General features: G+C 37.4%; 1 long non-coding RNA gene and 2 other non-coding genes across 3 annotated transcripts; 1 reads left to right on the top strand and 2 right to left on the bottom strand.

Annotated features, from left to right (window-relative positions):
* Nucleotides 1-7,007: 7,007 nt before the first annotated feature.
* LOC133813671 (small nucleolar RNA R71) lies at nt 7,008-7,114 on the top strand. The gene has a single exon (XR_009884676.1). It is a non-coding gene; the product is annotated as a small nucleolar RNA R71 (small nucleolar RNA).
* A 1,333-nt stretch (nt 7,115-8,447) lies between these two features.
* Nucleotides 8,448-13,101, bottom strand: LOC133797923 (uncharacterized). The gene is made up of 4 exons (XR_009875738.1): nt 12,720-13,101; nt 12,485-12,588; nt 12,116-12,173; nt 8,448-9,668 (listed from the first exon to the last, which is right to left on the bottom strand). It is a non-coding gene; the product is annotated as an uncharacterized LOC133797923 (long non-coding RNA).
* Nucleotides 13,102-17,808: 4,707 nt separating this feature from the next.
* Nucleotides 17,809-17,915, bottom strand: LOC133813618 (small nucleolar RNA R71). Its single transcript, XR_009884626.1, has one exon. It is a non-coding gene; the product is annotated as a small nucleolar RNA R71 (small nucleolar RNA).
* Nucleotides 17,916-18,178: the final 263 nt, after the last annotated feature.

The raw sequence follows: 18,178 nt of genomic DNA, 5'->3' as shown, positions 1-18,178 counted from the left end.
AAATAAAACAAAATAAGCTCCCCCCCAAACTTAAGACGCACATTGTCCCCAATGTGATAAAGAAAACGAACAAGGGAAGAGAACTTACCTGACGCCACATCAGTATGGCGGTGGAGGTGGTGGAGGTGGCCACTGATATGGAGTGTACTGTGGTGGTGGAGTGAAATAATTCTCATCGGCTGAACTCATAGTCCACCTCGTGACCAAAGTATTCAACTCCTCAATATGAGCCCAGCCATATTCATTTTGTTGCACCATAAAGTCATTATAGTGCTGATTTTGCGCCTGCTGCGATTGGATTAAATATTGATTTTGTTGAATAATGTAATCCAATCGAGCATGCGTACTCTGCGTGTGCTCGTCAATCGGTCCTCCAATTGCCAAATTTTCATGTGGGTTGCTGGGACCCGCTTCTTCTACTTCCTCCTCCTCAGCGTGATCAGGGCCCCCTGTTTCATCAGCCCGGCTGCGCTTATTTGGCTGAGTAGAGTCAGGCTGCGTAAGACAGGCTGGAGGGAAGGCCGTAAACAAGGTCTGATTGATGGCCCCCATTGGCCTCCGGACTAGATCGCTGGAAAAGGTTGGTACCTCGTAAGTGCTACATAAAGTCGAAAGGAAGGTACCATGGGCGACACCAGCGGTAGTGTTGAATCGACTGATGTTGCGTATGCTATATCGAATAATGCGGCCCACATCGACCTTCTTTTGAGTCATGATAGCGTACACTAACAAACAACGCTCTCGATCAACAGAAGACAGGTGAGACGTCGGCAGTAAACGTGCACACACAAAATAAAACCACGCCTTCGCAATTGGGTTTAGCTGCCACCTGAACAACTCTTTGGGCCTCCCATTATGATAACTGAAACGTGCCCCTTCCATACTTAAGACCTCAGCCACCGCATCATAGTCTGGCTCCTCGAAATGGGCCAACTGCCAGTATTCATCCTCTTGTGCAGAAAAAGAGGGAAGACCCAGTAATTGGTTGAATGCATAGGCTGATGTAGGCACCAATTTGCCTCTGACAAAATTATTCTGCTCTGCATCTTGATAGGAGAAATTGGCGAAAAATTCATATATAATAGAGCAGTTGGCTGAATCCACATGGTTCGAATCACAAAACAAATTCCATCTTCGACGCACTATTTCAGCTTTTATAAGTTCATAACCAGGGTGCTGTACAGCAGGGGCCTCATCAAAGTCAAACCCCCTTTCCCTTACCACCGATCTTTTATAAATCTTTTTAAACAACTCGGCAGCATCCTTACTCACAAAAATATTCGTGTCATACTCAGCTGGGGCAGGTGGTGTTGGTGGTGGTTGAGTGCGTGATGAGGATGCTTTCTTGGAGGAGGTGCCTCTAGAGGGATTTCGCTTAGGACCCATAATATCTTTCAAAAAGAACCAACTAAATCCCCCAAATATGCTCTCAAGAACTTGAGTATACCTTCCTTTTTGGTGTCACTCCCCCCCAAACTTACTAATTACCACAATCAACACCCCAAACACTAATTCCCACAATCAATAGCCTCAAACAATAATGCCCACAATCAATAGCTTTTAACAATAATTCCCACAATCAAAAATTGGCAAAACCCTTAATCTTCTCACAAGAACAACAAAGAACAATCCACAACACCACAATGCAATCTAATCTCTAATCAAAAGTATTAGATTAGAGAAGATACACTTACTTGAATGGCACAAAAATCCTTCTTGTGGTCTCCTTGACTGATGGAAGTCTCAAACAAAATTAGAGAGAAAAGAAGTTTTGAGTGTGAGTAAGATTGTGAGAGTGAATGAATGGGATAATGGCTGATTTAGGGCTTTTTATCCCAATTTTCGGACTAGGGCCGCGGCATTACCTTGACTATGCCGCGGCCCACATCAAATTTCCACATTGGAATGCCGCGGCCCTCTCAGACATATGCCGCGGCCCGCCTTGTGATTCTGGGAAAACTTGGGATCAATGCCGCGGCCCTCCTCATCTATGCCGCGGCCCTCCTCATTTATGCCAAATCCGTGAGCCTCTGGAACCCCCCAATGCCGCGGCATCATAGGGCTATGCCGCGGCCCTTAAGGAATTTTTAATTTTTTAATTTTTTTGATTTTTAAAATTTTTTTTTTCATTTTTCACGTTTTTCACGATTCTAAAAGTACAAAAATAAACCAAATATCCATCGTTTACAAATACAAAAGTAAAAAAAATAACAAGTAAAATATAGGGTGCCTCCTACAAGCGCTGTCGTTAACGTCATTTAGCCGGACGCGGAACCCTCTTCAGAGAGGCTTCAGAAGGAGGATAGACTTCGCTTGATCAAAACTACCACCCAAGTAGGGCTTCAATCTCTGACCATTGACTTTAAATGAATCACCTGAGTTGCCCCGAACTTCTACAGAACCATAAGGAAAAACTTGAACTACAGTGAATGGTCCGGACCATCTTGACTTCAATTTTCCAGGAAACAGTCGAAGTCTTGAATTGAACAGAAGTACCTACTGCCCTGGTTGGAACTCCCTTCTGATTAAGTTCTTGTCATGCCAAGCCTTTGTTCTTTCTTTATAAATCTTGGCATTCTCATAAGCCTCATTTCTGAACTCGTCAAGTTCATTCAGTTGCAACAGTCTTCTTTCACTAGCGGCACTCCAATCATAATTTAACTTTTTCATAGCCCAAAATGCCCTATGCTCCAATTCGACTGGTAGATGACACGCTTTACCAAACACCAACCTATAAGGAGACATGCCTATTGGTGTTTTGAATGCAGTTCTGTACGCCCAAATCGCATCATCTAACTTTTTCGACCAATTCTTCCTCGAACTGTCAACGGTCTTCTCCAGGATGCTCTTGATTTCTCTGTTCGAAACTTCAGCTTGCCCATTTGATTGAGGATGATAAGGCAAAGCTTTTCGGTGATAAACTCCATAACGAGCCAGCAGTGCATCCAATTTCTTATTCACAAAGTGTTTCCCTTCATCGCTAATCAGAGCTCGGGGAGTGCCAAATCTAGTAAAAATATGTTTATGCAGAAAATTAAGCACAGTTTTACCATCATTGGCTCTAGTTGCTGCAGCCTCCACCCATTTGGATACATAATCCACTGCCAATAGAATATATTCATTGTTGTAAGACGGTGGAAAAGGCCCCATGAAATCGATGCCCCATACGTCAAACATTCTCAAGAATCCCTTGTAGAGGCATTTCGTTTCTCCTCGAGATATTGCCAGTTCTCTGACATCTATCACAGGCCTTGACAAACACATTGGCATCCTTGAATAATGAAGGCCAATAGAAACCGCTTTGTAATACCTTAGCCGCCGTTCTTGATGCTCCAAAATGCCCTCCGCATTGTTGAGTATGACAGTGATTAAGAATGGACTGCATCTCTTCTTCAGGAACACACCTTCTGATAATCTGATCAACACAGTGTTTATAGAGAATAGGTTCCTCCCAATAGTAGTGTTTCACCTCAGAAAAGAATTTCTTTAATTGCTGCTTTGACATTTCAGAAGGCACAATTTTTGCAACCAAAAAGTTCACTATGTCTGCAAACCACGGGACAGCTAAAGTCTCACTTACCCCAAACAACTGCTCATCAGGAAAATGATCATTGATTTGTACTGCTTTCTTATTTTCAGTCTCCTCCACCTCAAGTCTAGAGAGATGATCAGCTACCACATTCTCGCTGCCCTTCTTGTCACGAATCTCCATGTCAAATTCTTGAAGCAACAGAATCCATCTAATCAAGCGGGGCTTGGCATCTTTCTTTGACATCAAGTATTTAATGGCAGAGTGATCAGTGTAGACAATCACCTTGTTACCAATCAGATATGGTCTGAATTTATCGCAAGCAAACACAATAGCTAGCAACTCTTTTTCTGTAGTGGCATAATTAAGCTGAGCATCATTTAGAGTCCGACTAGCATAGTAAATAGACCTGAATACCTTGTCAATCCGCTGTCCCAGAACTGCCCCCACTGCGTAATCACTGGCATCACACATCAACTCAAAAGGCAATTCCCATCTCGGAGCTATCACAATTGGAGCAGAAATAAGCTTTTCTTTCAAGAAATTGAACGCCCTCAAACATTCGTCATTAAAATCAAAGACAACTCCATTCATAAGCAGATTCGAGAGAGGCTTAGACACCTTTGAGAAATCTTTGATGAATCTTCGATAGAACCCAGCGTGACCAAGAAAACTTCTAACTCCTTTGACTGAAACTGGTGGAGGCAGCCTTTCAATGGTAGAAATTTTCGCTCTATCTACCTCAATTCCCTCACTTGAAATTTTATGGCCAAGGACAATCCCCTCTTTCACCATAAAATGGCATTTCTCCCAATTCAACACCAGATTAGCCATCTCACAACGACGCAGCATGTTCTTTAAATTACCCAAACAGAGGTCGAATGATGAGCCAAAAACAGAGAAGTCATCCATGAAAATCTCAATACACCTGTCTACCATGTCTGAAAATATGGCCATCATGCACCGTTGAAATGTTGCAAGGGCATTGCATAGTCCAAATGGCATTCTCCTGAAAGCAAATGTGCCATAAGGACATGTGAAGGTTGTTTTCTCTTGATCCTCTGGTGCAATAGCGATCTGATGATACCCAGAATACCCATCCAAGAAACAGTAGTAGCTGTGGCCTGCCAATCTGTCAAGCATCTGATCAAGAAAAGGCAAAGGAAAATGATCCTTCCTTTTTGCCTTATTGAGCTTGCGGTAGTCTATACAAATCCGCCACCCCGTTACAGTCCTTGTTGGAATGAGTTCATTGTTCTCATTTTTCACCACAGTCATTCCACCCTTCTTAGGTACCACTTGCACAGGGCTCACCCATGCACTATCAGAAATTGGGTAGATCACCCCAACATCCAACCATTTAAGAATCTGATCCAATACTACATCCTTCATGGCTGGATTGAGTCTTCTCTGGGCCTCTATGGATGGCTTGCTATTCTCCTCCAATAAAATTTTATGCATCACTGTCGCTGGGCTTATTCCTCTAATATCTGCCAAAGTCCACCCAATGGCCAATTTATGCTCCCTTAGAACCCTCAACAGTTTCTCCAATTCTACCTTTGACAAGTCAGCTGACACAATGACCGGTAAAGTTTCATTCTCTCCCAAATAAGCATATTGCAAGTGATCTGGGAGGACCTTTAATTCCAACGGTGGTGGCTGCTGAATGGAGGTTAGCGGTTTATCAGTCGCATCCGCTAATTCTTGGAACTTTTTCCAATATGGTAAGAAAGAGTTGATCCAGTTTACACATTCTCTGATCTCAGCATCCTCATCATCATCGCCCTCATCACCCAATAATACTTCCTCTAAGGCATCACTGCTCATCCTTCTCTTGGAGACTGCCTTTTCTATCATATCCACACTAAAGCAACTGTCACTAGCCACCGGATACTTCATAGACTTGAAGACATTAAAGACCACCTCATCTCCTTGAACTCTCAGCTTAAGCTCTCCTTTTTGAACATCAATAAGAGCTTGGCATGTGGCTAAAAATGGTCTACCAAGAATAATAGGAACATCTGTGTCCTCCTCCATGTCCAGAACAATAAAGTCAGCGGGAAATATGAACTTATCCACTTTCACAAGAACATCCTCAATAATACCTCGTGGATGTGTTAACGATCGGTCTGCGAGCTGTAAAGTGACAGTTGTTGGTTTTGCCTCCCCCAAACCAAGTCTTTTAAACACAGATAAGGGCATCAAATTGATACTTGCCCCCAGATCACATAAGGCGTGCTTGCATTCAAACTTGCCAATGGTGCAAGGTATGGTGAAACTCCCCGGATCTCTCAGCTTTTGGGGTAACTTCCTTTGTAAAATAGCGCTGCACTCTTCAGTGAGTGCTACAGTCTCATAGTCCTCCATTCTCCTTTTCTTTGACAGAATCTCCTTCATGAACTTAACATAACTGGGCATCTGCTCCAAGGCCTCCGCAAAAGGAATGTTTATGTGCAGCTTTTTAAACACCTCAAGAAACTTAGAAAACTGTTTATCAAGGGTAGTCTTTCTAAGCCTCTGAGGGTATGGAACTCTAACTGGCTGCTCAATGACAACTGGGGGACTCTGTTCTAACTTCTGATGGTCTTCAGTAACCCTTTCTGAATCAGACTGTGCACCCATCTCTTTTTTCTGAACCACTGCCTGTGGAGGTCTAGGCTGCTCTGTTTGCTTCCCACTCCGCAAAGTGATTGCTTGAACTTGCTCCTTGGGGTTGACTTCAGTATTACTTGGCAAGTTTCCCTGGGGTCTGTTATTGAGCATATTTGCCAACTGCCCAACCTGTGTCTCAAGGTTTCGAATGGAGGATCTTGTCTCAGTCATAAATTGAGTCTGAGTGTTAGTAAGAGTCAACAGGGCAGCTTGCAGTTCATTAGGTCTCTCAGGTTGAGGCATTGATTGTTGAGGCCTAGGCTGCATTGATGACGAAGCTTGATTCATAGGTGGCTGAGGCATGTTATTCTGAAATTGACCCTGAAACTGAGGTTGTTGGCCTTGATTATTCTTCCACGAAAAATTGGGATGATTTCGCCACCCAGGATTGTAGTTGTTGGAGAATGGATTATTGAGTGGCCTCTGAAAATTTCCCACCGCCTGAACTTGAGCATGATCCATGGGGGTGTTATTCATACAGATAGGGCACTGATCGACAGAATGAGCACCACCACACATTTCACATCTCACTGCCATCTGAACCGCATTAGCAGACACACTACTCTGTTGCAACTGCTTGGTCAAAGAGGCTACTTGCGCTGTTAAGGCAGTGATTGCATCTAGCTCATGCACCCCAGCTACCTTTCTGACTCCTGATGATCTTTCCTCAGACCACTGATGGTTGTTTGTAGCCATGTCCTCCAGCAGTTCATAAGCACCAGCTGCGCTCTTGCTCATAAAAGTGCCACCCGCTGCAGCATCAATAATGGTTCTGGTTGTCGGACATAAACCATTGTAGAAATTCTGTACTAGCATCCACTGTTCTATGCCATGATGAGGACATCTTCTCAGGAGTTCCTTAAACCGTTCCCAAGCTTCATACAGTGACTCTCCGTCATTCTGGCAAAAGTTATTTATCTCTCCCCTCAATTTAGCAGCCTTTGACGGAGGAAAAAATTTGGATAAAAATTTCTGAGCCAGATCTTGGCAAGTGACAATGGAGTTTGGCTGCAGAGAATTCAGCCAACTTTTAGCTCTGTCCCTTAGAGAAAATGGGAAGAGCCTAAGCTTGATTGCGTCATCACTCACCCCATTATATTTGAAGGTTCCACACAATTCCAGGAAGTTGGACAAATGGGTGTGAGGATCTTCAGAGGGCAACCCATTGAATTGCACAGAGGACTACACCATTTGTAAAATAGCAGACTTGATTTCGAAGTTGTTGGCCTCTACAGCTGGTGGGCGTATACTATTTTGTACTCCCGTCAGAGTGGGTAGCACATAATCTCTCAGACTCCTCTCAGCGTTGGTCTAAGCCTGAACCCCTTGGACAACTCCTGGATTTAGACCATTCCTGCCATCTCCATCATTTTGTGCCATCTTCACAGAATTCTGGGTCTCTCTCTTAGTCTTTCTGATTTGATTGCAAGACTTTTCGATCTCGGGATTCAGAGGAACAAGTGTGGCTTTTCCTTTTCTGCCACGCATATACCAAAATTCACCTGAGATAGAAAAATTTAGCAACTAAACAGATTAGAAGCAAATAAATTAAAATCAAATTAGAATAAAAATTAATTAAACTGATATTGATAATTTTCAGTCCCCGGCAACGGCGCCAAAAACTTGTTGCGATAATTTTTGCTATGCAAGTGCACACAGTCGCGAACTTGTAATAAAATGGTAAAACCAAGTATCGTCCTCAAGGACTGAATTATCAATTACCAGTCAATTAATCTCTTGTTCTGTTTGATGAATTAAAACTTCTTGATTTTTGTAAAATACAGCAAAAGAACCGATAAAGTGCAGAAATAATAATCGACAATTAAATAGCATAATAACTAATAGTAAAAACTCTTAATTCAATCACTGAGAAACAATTAGGATATTCAATCTCATCAACTATCCTTCCTATTATTCCCTAATGCCAAGTATGAATTCTTCTTATTTTTACCTAATTCAATTAACAAGTTGAGACAGCAGCCTATAATCATTCTATGAATTATAAACTCAACCTAGGTGACAATTTCCTATATTTCTATGGTAAATTGAACCACAAAGGTAGCATTAAATTCCACAACTTAATAACAGTTACACAATTAATTCAGATACTTTCGTTCTAAATTATAATTATGTCCAATATAACCACAGCATAATTAAATCTCACTTCTCAGATTTTGACTTAAAAACATATATATATATGACTAAAGATGGCCAATCAATAATCAATCTATAAGAACAGGTTATAAGGAATTGAAAAAGATTGAAGAAGAGGAAATTAAAATTGCATTAGGTCATAATAGAAATTCAAGTGATTCAATTGAACATCCTAAACAGAAAATTAGTTCATAGTCATAGTGCTAATCACAACAGAATTTAAAGATAACATCAAGAAGAAAAACATGTAAAAATACTCTAAGCTTGAGCCTTCAACACCAGAACTCCTCCCTTCGTCCGTACGTCCTTCTCTCTTCTTTTTCGTCCTTTAAAACCTAGGATTTTTAGATTTTAGAGAGGCGGGCCGCGGCTCTACATACACTATGCCGCGGCCCGTGTCAAAATTTCTGGGCATACTATCCTTTCAATGCCGCGGCTCTCTGAAACCATGCCGCGGCCCGCATCATTGTCTTCTGGGCAGAATGCCCATCCATGCCGCGGCTCTACCTAGCCATGCCGCGGCCCGAAGATGTCCTCAAAAACCATGCTTCTGTTTCTCCCCCTAGCCGCGGCCCTACTTTGATCATGCCGTGGCTCTTAAGGAATTCTTCAAGTTTTCATCCCAAAATTTCACCAACACTTCCAAATGGTATTGAGAACCATTCTTGATCAAAATATGATGAAAAACTCGATTATTTCTTCCCTTTCTTTGGCATTTCCTTCCACATGCTCAATTCTTCCTGATATTCACAAAAACAACCAAACAAAGCGTAAACCCGCACTAAAACAAGGAAAAACAAAATAAAAGACTACTAAAAACATCACCAAGACATCATAAAAACTAGACTCATCAGCTGTTGCTGGCAACGCTGACAATTATTAGGTGTCGCCGTTGCTTGCAAAAAAATTTAATTTTAAAAAAGTTTATTTATTTTTATTTTAAATTAAAAATTATGATTTAAATAAAATATTTATATACAAATCTAAAAAATTATAGATTAAAATAACAAAACTTATACAAAGTATTTACAAATCTAATAAAACAAATTTTGGAACAAATATAACACTACTACTTGACTCAAAAATCATATAGTCTTGTTTATAAACATAATCGTCTTGCCCTTAAAAAATATATAACTAGATTTACAAAGTAAATAATTAACTACTCGAAAAAGAATCATTTACTCTAATAAAAATTATAAATAAAATAAAACACTAAATTCATTGTCAAATAACATATTTTTCTTCTTCTTGTCCTTGTACTCACCCTCACCACCAATAGACTTTCCAAAGTAAGGATTGGTTGCCATGAATTTCTTTTTTAAAATCATCCCTGAAACATGAAAAATCACATTATAATACAACAAACATGAAAAATTATTACTAGATTTTTATTGTAGTGTAAATAAATAAGTTTACTCACAATTGTTACACAACTCTCTTGCTACCAATGTCTCATTCCAAGTGCGACAACATATTCATTGCGATATCAATTATAGGAGTATTATAGGAGTATCAATTATAGAAGTATTATCATTAAAATTTAGAAGAGAAAATATTGAAGTATAAAAGCAAATCAAACCAAAAATCGGACAGCATATCCCTGAATTTACTAGTCTAGCCATCTATCACAATCAACACAAATAAATCAAACACACAAGTTTTCATCCATAAACAAAAGCTTACTTAAACTAGTATATTCAATGCATTATATTCAGCATAATAGAAACCATAACCAAGAATAACTAAAGCCATAATCATAATTAAAATTCAACTGGCTAATTTTCTCTTCAATAATGAGACTCATGAATTGCAAGTAATCCAAACACCATAAAAAGTCTTGATAAAAAACTATGTCCACTTGTTCAGTTAAGGAACAAACAAGAAAATTGTAAAAAAAATAAACATATAAGAAATCAGTAAATGGTCTTATTAGAATTCATAAAACAGTAAGATATATAACTCTAAATAAACATGAAACCAGGGGACTATTTTCAACAAATAAATATAGCAAACTTAGCAAGAAAACATCTTAGAACAAAAGCATATGGGTAACAATCCTATATAAACTTGGTCAACTTATTATTAAAATGAATACTGCTAGAGGCTAAAAACCCGATATCAACAATGAGTTAACCATGATATATAACCATGTTAGATCCCCTGTAACATACTCATAAGTTCAACAATGCATAAGATTTGTTGGTGAAGAAATTTTTATCTAAAATAAGAAGAAAATGCTAGATCAGTCCCCTGTAACATACTCACAATATTAGTTCAGAATTAAAAGTATTATATTGAGATCTATTCAGCTCCTCATAAAGATCTATTAAGTTCCTCGTTATAAAAAGAAAATCGATTGTTACTTGTGCAGCTAAGAAGATCATAGAAGTAGCCAAAGATATAAAAAAACAGAGTTAAAAATGTACCTTGCTGTGTGATATTCATATATATAGAAACACATAATAATAATAATAATAATAATAATACAACACCAAATCAGTAGCATTAGATATTCACTAGATTTTTCAATGCAAATTATATAATTACAATTCAAAAGTAACTTCATCAATCATTTATTCAGTTACCACAATCACCAATAAATGCATATTTTCAAGAAAGGAAAGCACCGATATGTTTACTATTATAAAAGTAGAGCATTGAAAAAGAAAGCATCATCACCTTTCAAAACAATATAGATGACAAAAAAGAGTGTTTACTATTAGTGAGTAATGCAGTCACAGTTGGAGAAAGACCACGATACATGCCATGATATAAGTAGCTAGTTGACTTCCTCTAGATTGCATAAAGATAGAGCTTTTGAATTGAATGTTCTCTATGTGTTAAAACACTTAAAAGTTACACTAGTACCAATTAATAAATATATATTTATATTAATAATGGACTCAACAAGAAGAAAGGAAGAGTTTATATAGATGATATGTAGAATTTGGTTCCACAAATTCTCAATCTCATGCTTGTTGGTTTCATCTGTAATATTCTTAAGAAGTAAAAAGTTGTAATACTCTATACATTCAGTTTCATGAATCAAAATACAAAACTATTAATAGCATTGAAAATAATAAAGAGTGATGAATGTAAAATATGTAAATTCTTCTCATTGTCAAACAATCAAAATGTTTCTTTGAAAAATGAAAACTCTCAAATCTTATAAAATGCTAAAAAAAAAAAAACATGTCAGTCACTAGTTAAACCTCTATTTCGAAAACAGAAATAGAGCATAACAGTACATTTTGGATATTTTGATTAACAAACAAATAATTTTTCACAGAAAAGTTGAAGCTGCCAAATTTGAAAAGAATTTGCATGAACTCAACAAATGTAACAACTCAAAAATTAAGAAACAAAATCTAGGAATAAGATACTAGAACTACTATTATTGCATCAAAGAGTTAAAACTTTCAGAAGCCCCTAAAATATACAAGCAATCAAAGTAATCTAGGTAGCAACATAGAAAATAGCTCAAGAAGCATTTTATAGGGAATCACGATAGTAATGCCCTGTGCAACATACAGTAAGAATTCACCAAATTCCACAACCCCATAGTGTCAACCAAAAACATTTTATCAATAAAGTCAACCAATTCAATGGAAAAAAAAATTGTTGCAAAATCATTTTTAAATATCTTAAAATGGTGGATTTTAACCTCTAATATGCACACTCATGAAGGTAAAAAGAACTGATATTCTTTGGATCAATTTTTCTTTTTAAAATTCTGTGCAAGCACAAAGAAGAAACAAAAATGATATAATAACTGACCTGCTTCTAAATGGATTTGGCTGCCCAACCTTCTGCTGATTTCCATCTTCTCTACAAGCTAAAAGTAATTATATAGTACATCAAATTAACAGAATAGTCAGAGAACAAAATAGTGATAGATTGCCAAGGAACATTCCAAGAAAAGGGAAAAAGTAGTCAATTACTTAAACAACATTCTGCAAAATAAAATGTTGGCATAAGAATATACTTCAACGTTATATCTTTTTTGTAAGAATAATAAAGGCCTGTAGTTGATTTCATTATTTTAATTACGTCAAAACAAAGCTCCTAAATATGATTATAAGCCAATACAAATGAAATAAAAAAATGTTTTTAATGGACTCTTAAGTGATAGGAAAAATAACTTACTCAATCTGGCCTTCTTAATTAATTTAAACCCTCTTTTCTAATTGGTGAAGCACAACTTTGTTCAATCCAAAATCCTTTTCCTTTTAGAAATTAGTGGGGCATTTCTACAAACACATAGAGTGAATTAATTATACATATGAAATGAACAATTTTAATTCATGAATTAAACACAAATTAAGTGAAAGCACATCCAGAAAAAAGAAGGATGAAGAAAATGTGTAGACCCACATCTCACCTCTGTCAAGACCAGCCATGAGACCCACGCATCTCACCTCTGTCGAGACCATCAATGACCGAGACCACCGTCGCGACCCCTGCGAGGCCACCGCTCCACTAGCTGCGAGAGATTGAGGGGCATACCTCAGATTGTTCAATGCCCCAATGATCCTTTACTTGTCCAAAAGTACGAGCCTGGAGGCCTCTGCTCGCTGCGGAGAACGGCAACGAAGGGCTCGCGAGGCTGGAGTTTCGGCGGTGTCTGCCACTCCTGATCCGGTGTCTGCACGGCGGCGACCATCGGAGGGCAGCTGTTTGGGCCTAGCAGAGGGCATGCGAGAGAGAGGGGGAAAGGCAAGTATGGATCGGGTAGGGTGGGAGAGAGAAAGGGATTTGTCACTTATATTTTATTTATTTATTTATTTTATAAATAAAAATCATAGTACATTATTCAAATATAAAAAAAAATGTGATTATAAAACTCTCAATTTTATACTCCTAATATTATAAAAAATTATTTTAAAAATCACAACTATACAAATTCTCTTAAAACTTATAATAATTGTTATTTAAAAACATAAACTGCTATTTAATTTAAATATTAAGTAAAAGTACACTTTAGTTAACTTTATTTTAAAAATATATTAATTTATTTTTATTAATATTTTTTAATTTTCATATAAATTTTAAATAAATAAACAATATCATATATTATTAAAATTATAACTAATAAATTTATATATTAAAATTATTTTACAATATTTTTCCCATCAATAAAACAACTTATTTTTAACTAATACTAATTTTATAAATATGTTAAACACTAATATAGTTAAATTAAATTAAAGTATTGTTACTCTTAATATCATAATTAATTTAAAGTTTGATATAAAAATTATTATAAATACAAAAGTTAATAATATGAAAAATTTAGAAGCAAAAAATATCTTGTTTTAAAAAATTTTAATAAATACATATTTAACTTAGTTTATTTTGAAAATTGTATTATTCATTAATTATATTTTTAAAAAAATTAGTTGAATTTTGGCGAAATTTTATAACTGTCGGCATTGGTCTTGAATTAACTATCGGCGTTGAGGTTAATAGCGACAATTTTTAATTGTCAGCATTGGTTTTGAATTAACTGTCGGCGTTGAGGTCAATAGCGACAATTTTTAACTGCCGGCATTGCTCTCGAATTAACTGTTGTCGTTCGGGTCAATAGCGACAATTTTTAACTGTCAGCATTGGCCTCGAATTAACTGTCGGCGTTGGGGTCAATATCGACATTTTTTAACTGTCGACATTAGTCTCGAATTAACTGTCGGCATTGGGGTCAATAGCGACAGTCAAAAGCAACGATAACAGTTATTAACTGTCGGTGTTGGTTTCTATGCCTACAAGTTTTAACTGTCGGCGTAGAGTCCCGCTAAGCAATTACGACAGTCAACAGAGTTGACTGTCATGGTTGGGTGTTGGGAAAGCCCAGTTTTGTAGTAGTGTGGTTACTACGAGAAAAGAAGGAGCCCTACAAAGCTGAAGAACAAGCATATGTTCCAAATGAATGAGGAAGATCCTCTAACAACCAGAGTGGATCTTCTGGGAGGTTTGCATTAAGAGGCAATCAAAGTATGAGGAAGACCAATACTCCATGAAACTCTCGTTTTCTTAATGGTGGAAATAATAAACGAAGGATGGAGTCCCAAGCCGAAGTTCGAACATCAACAAGCAGCCAAGGAGAGAAAACAACTATTGGCCACACTGCAACAAATGCAATCGACGCCACCCAGGTGAGTGCAACAACAACAACAACTGCTTCACTTGTTGAAAGCCGGGTCATTTCTCCAGTTATTACCCCGATTCATAGTCAGAAGGGAGGAAACGACCAACCAAAGCCAGTAAGAACTACAACACGAATCTATGTACTCACCCAGAGTGATAAAGGAGCTAAGACTTCCGACATGGTGTCAGGTCAGCTTCCTATGGCTAATAACACAACATATGCATTAATGGACACCGATGCATCCCATTCCTTTATTGATGCATCTTATGTTGATAACATAGATAGGAAGCTTGAGCCTATGGAAAATGTATGTGGTGTATCCTTACCTTTTGGGAGAGGATATGATGGTACATTCTTGGGTTAGAGTCGTACCAGTCTAGGTGGAAGGTCGGGAGTTAACCGTGGATTTGCTAGTGTTAGATTTACATGAGTACGATGCTATTTTTGGTATGGATTGGCTAACCAAATACGAGGTCATGGTAAATTGAAAACGAAGAAAGGTGACTTTTAACTCACTTGGGGGAAGAACCGTTCGTGTTCCAAGGCACAACCCACGAGAATAATTTTGCTATAATCTCCAGGGTGAAGGCTAGGAAATTATTGGACGATGGATATATCGGCTACCTGGCGAATGTAATAGACAATGACAGGGAGTCTAAGCTACAACCAACTAAGGTAGTAGTGGCGTGCAAATTTCCAGAAGTGTTACTTGAGGATCTTCCATGGATACCCCCGGACTGAGAAGTCGAGTTCAAGATCGAGTTGACTCCAGGCACCGCACCTATCTCAAAGGAGCCATACCGGATGGCACTGACAAAGCTTAGAGAACTACAAGCGCAATTGTAAGAACACCTTGATAAAGGATTTACACGACCAAGTCATTCTCCTTGGCGAGCCTCGGTACTATTCGTGAAAAAGAAAGACAGTTCCATGAGAATGTGTATAGAATACCACGAACTCAACAAAGTGACGGTCAAGAACATAATCCCATTGCCCAGAATTGATGATCTATTCGATCAACTGCAGGGAGCATCAGTATTCTCAAAGATTGACTTGAGATCCGAATACCACTAGTGGAAGGTCAAGATATCAGATATTCTCAAGACTACATTCCGAACTCAGTATGGCCACTATGAGTTCATGGTGATGTCTTTTGGACTCACCAATGCATTGGCAGCATTCATGGATCTTATGCATAGGGTATTGAGTGAGTATCCAAAAAATTTGTTGTCGTGTTTTGATAACTTCATTTTAGGGTCATTTTAGAAGGTATTTTTGTTGTAATCTTGAGTTTTTATGTGTGTTTTGTGAAAGAATATGCTTTTGTTTGTCTTTGTTGTAGGTTGGTGCAATGAATCATGAGAAAAATACAAAAAGAAGAAAAAATGATGGGAAAACGAGGCTCTTGGCGGTTATTGGACTAAAAATGATACTAAGGATGCTTAACAGACGGTTTTTGATGAAGAGATGAGCTAAAAGATCTAATATGAGAAAAAATTGATTTAATGCTGCGACATGGACTTATGAGTCCAACTCAAGGTGAAGTCAAAGGCGCGTATGCTTGCTGGAAAGAATTAATGTTGCGACTTGGGCTTACAAGTCGCGACTCAAGAGGGAAACAGAGGCTCAGCTAAGGGGAAACTCAGACAAGGGCCGCGACTACAGATTCTTGAGTCGCGGTGCCTGAAGACTTTACACAAGAAGGAAAGGCCCCAAAACAGACACGGGTCGCGACCCAGAGAAGGCCAAGTCATGGCCCGAACACAGAAAAACACAGATTCTTTTAATATTTTACTATAAATTTGTATTTAGGGTTTAATCAAGTCATTAGGACAGTTCTTAATTACATTTTTAGAGACTAGTTTTATTTTCTTAAGCTAGTAATTATGCAGTTTTATATTTTTCTTTCTTCTTTAAGTTTATGAATCTTATGTTCATTAATATATTATTTTATTGATTTAGTAATGTCTGATATGAACTAAACAATTTTTATCTAGGATTTAATGTAGTTATTGGATTTCTATCTAATTGATTTATGATGTTATATTGATTTTTCTTCTCTATTCTAATCTATATAATGTGTGTTTAATGCTAGTAAATACTTTATCACTATTTGCTTGATTTAATGATTTTGATTCAAAATTCGAAAAATGAGAATTGAATATGCTATCATTAAATAGACATAGGTTGCATATTGGACGAAAATACATGTATGGCTTGTATAGTAATTAGGTTTTCATGCTTAATGCCTTCTATATGTTAAAGTTTATCATAGAGATGTAGAAAACCTGCATATAGGCTGAGATCTTATATCTTGAAAAAGAATAGGAATCGATTTATGTTAACCTGCTATTAGAATAGGAAGAAAGAAATCTAGAATTGATTAATAAAATTAGTAGAATGAAAAGTTGATGAAATTAACACCCTAGGTCCTTTTCGTAGTGATTTAAATCTTTTATTTAGTTGTTTTTGTTTAAAGTATTTTAAAATTTAAAATCAAATTAAAAAATCAAATTCTTAGATCCCAAATAGAAATTTAAAGAACAATTAGTGATACTTGGAAGATAGCCTTCGAGGGAACGATACTTTACTTATCATATATTACTTGAATCGATTGCGTGCACTTTCGTATATACATATTTTCACGATCAAGTTTTTGGCGCCTTTGTCGGGGACTTAATTTCCAATATCGTAGTTAATTTTTATTTGTTCTAATTTGGTATTTTTACTTTTTTTGTGTTTATTGTTTAATATTTATTTAGATCAAGGCTATATTGTGTTTCAAGAATTGTTGGTATATGTGAGGAAGTAGACAAAAGGAAATCATACCAATAGATCTTGAAATTGAGAGAACGTGTAGAAAGAATCGAAAGATAAATAAAAGTCTAGACTATACCATGGCTGAGAACGCAAATAACGTTGTCAACAATAATGCAAATATGATTAATGCAGCTAAAGCCGATCCACAATTAAGGAATTATGTACTTCCTATTTTTACGAGGATACATTCAAGCATTCGTCCTCCAACTATAGAGGCTAACAATTTTGAGATAAAACCCTTAATTATTCAGATGGTGCAAAACTGTGTACAATTTGGAGGGTTACCAAATGAGGATCCAAATCTACATATCACAAACATTTTGGAGTTATGTGCAACATTCAAAATGAATGGGGTGAGTAACGATGATGTACGGTTGAGACTATTCCCATTTTCACTAAGGGACAGAGCTAAGAGTTGGTTGAACTCTTTACAAGCCAATTCTATACTTGGGAAGATTTGGCTCAGAAGTTTCTTTGTAAATATTTTCCTCCTGCCAAGTCAACCAGAATAAGAGGAGATTTTAACAACTTCTATCAACTGGATGGGGAGTCTTTGTATGATGCATGGGAACGATTTAAGGAATTGCAAAGGAGATGCCCACATCATGGAATAGAGAAGTGGATGTTAGTTCATACTTTTTTACAATGGTTTGGGGGGAAATACAAGAACAATTATAGATGCAGCATCGGGAGGAGCGTTTATGAGAAAAAGCGCTAATGAAGCGTATGAGCTGTTGGAAGATATGGCTATGAATAATTATAATTGGCCTACTAAGCGAGAGAATCAAAAAGTAGCGGGTGTATTAAAAGTTGATCCAATTGCGCTATTGACCGCTTGAGTAGCATCTCTAACCAAACAACTGCAGCAAACTAAT

This window comes from Humulus lupulus, chromosome 1 (assembly GCF_963169125.1).
Source record: "Humulus lupulus chromosome 1, drHumLupu1.1, whole genome shotgun sequence".
Lineage (NCBI taxonomy): Eukaryota > Viridiplantae > Streptophyta > Magnoliopsida > Rosales > Cannabaceae > Humulus > Humulus lupulus.
This window is presented reverse-complemented; position numbering and strand designations above follow the sequence as displayed.